The sequence below is a fragment of the Octopus bimaculoides genome, chromosome 26, assembly GCF_001194135.2.
Source record: "Octopus bimaculoides isolate UCB-OBI-ISO-001 chromosome 26, ASM119413v2, whole genome shotgun sequence".
In the NCBI taxonomy this organism is placed as follows: Eukaryota; Metazoa; Mollusca; class Cephalopoda; order Octopoda; family Octopodidae; genus Octopus; species Octopus bimaculoides.
The window spans coordinates 5,047,565-5,049,855 of NC_069006.1; positions in this window are offsets into that span (position 1 = coordinate 5,047,565).

Here is a 2,291-nt window from a genome sequence, read left to right on the forward strand (position 1 = left end):
TGTGTGTGTGTGTGTGTGTGTGTGTGTGTGTGTGTGTGTGTGTGTGTGTGTGTGTGTATAGGACGATGAAATGGGTGCTCAACACCGCATTGCAGAATATAGAATTTCTTTATTTGTGAATTAGGGTTATTATTGGTTTCATGATAAGAAAAGTAGGAAAATATCCTAGCGTCTTAATAATTTTTCAAGCCGATCACATGGAGAGGGGTGCTCAACTCCAGTAAAATTCAACCAAAATTCCAACCAGTTCCAATACGCATTACAGACATACATCGAACCTTTCAAAATATCAACGAATATGTTTATTAAAGCAGGAAAAACAAAAACATATTTATGAAGTAAGCAATCAAATATACAATAAACTACTAACCGACAATATAACTAAAGCATACAAGAAAATAAACCCCACCACTTGTAATTCAATTAATATAGATGCAATATATCCAGCCACAAAGTTTAAAATAGAAGACAAAGTAGATAAACTTATCCCACGAAATCTTTTTATAAATTTAGAAGACTATAAAAATAATTTCACACAAAATCCTAGCTGCAGATTAATAAATCCCACAAAAAGTGAAATAGGAGTTATTAGTAAATCTATATTAGATAATATTATACGACATATCAGAGAATACTCAAATCTTACCCAGTGGATATGCAGTAGTGCAACTATTGAATGGTTTAAGAAAATAGAAGTTAAACCCAAATGCAAGTTCATACAATTTGACATCGTAGAGTTCTACCCCTCTATCTCCAAAATTCAGAAGGCATTTGAATTTTGCAAAACGTACGTCACTATAACTAATATTGATATAGACATAATTATGAACGCAAGGATGTCAAAGCTCTTTCAGGATAATTACTACTGGATAAAAAAGAATGGAGATGAGTTATTTGACGAGACAATTGTAAGTTATGACGGTGTAGAGATAGCTGATCTTGTAGGCCTTTATATCCTAGATGCCCTTCGAAAGAAATAAAAGAAGCTAACGAACATGATATGGATAGAATGATGAAAAGTTCTGCAAAATATTTAGCCAATTAGGCCTAAGAACCACAATTAGTACAAACCTTAAAGAATTCAACTTCCTAGACATTAACATGAATCTTAACACAGGAAAATTTAAACCCTACCATAAAGAAAATGAGGAAGTCTCGTACATGGACGTAGATTCCAACCACCCACCAGCAGTAATTAAACAAATAGTTTGCAACATTAGCAGGCGGATCTCCAATTTATCCGTCGAGAAAGACACTTTTGAAAAAGCCGCCTCGTATTATATGCTGCCTTAGAAAGGTCCAACTTCAAGAAGAGCATACACTACATTGAACCAAATATAAATAGACAAAGAAGACGCAGACAAAGGAAATTCTTATGGTTCAACCCATAAATGCAGCTAGTAACATAGGTAGGAAATTCTTAAAACTAATAGACAACTACTTTCCACATTCAAACAAATACCATAAGATCTTCAACAGAAATACTGTTAAAGTTATCCATAGTTGCCTCCCAAATATACGATCAGTAATACTTAATCACAATAAACATAAATACACCGCCCCCCAGAAAGACAATGCAACTTCGGATCCCCAAACCGCTGCCCTCTAAATGACAACTGTCTCAAGAAAGAACTCGTATACAAGGCCAAGATCACGGGTCTCAACGGAATAGCAAAGATGTATATCGGAATGACGGGTAACTTGTTCAAGAAACAGCAACATCTTATGTCATTCAGAAACAAAGAGAAAAAATGTGTCATCCTATCAAATACAATTTGGACATTGAAAGAAGGTAGAAAAAGCAACCCCCAAATAGAATGGAAAATTATTGCTAAAACCAAAAAATACAGAAATGGGGTATTAAATGTGAATTCTGTATTAAACATTAAACAATCAACAGATAACATCTTAAACATTGCATACACAAACAATATTTTACATTCAAATATTTCAAAGGACCCCCCCCCCATAAACGAGTTTAAATTCGTCAGGATAGCCCCTTTCCTAAACGTGAACACATAGCACATAAACTTCACAGAAAAAAGGAATAAGCCCCAATAACGTACTACCTCAACATATAAGTAGAAAACCACCATGCCCAGAACAAAAGCAAATAAATCATGCAAATTTAATGAAAAGACAAATCAAAGGGAGACAAACTCCAAATGATGCCACTCTAGAGTAACGTCCCTTGATTCATTGAATCATTGTTTCATCCACGCACATTGACGAGACATCCCGTGAACGAAGTGAGACTGTTTTCCAAAATGGAGGCGAACACCTTTCTCCAT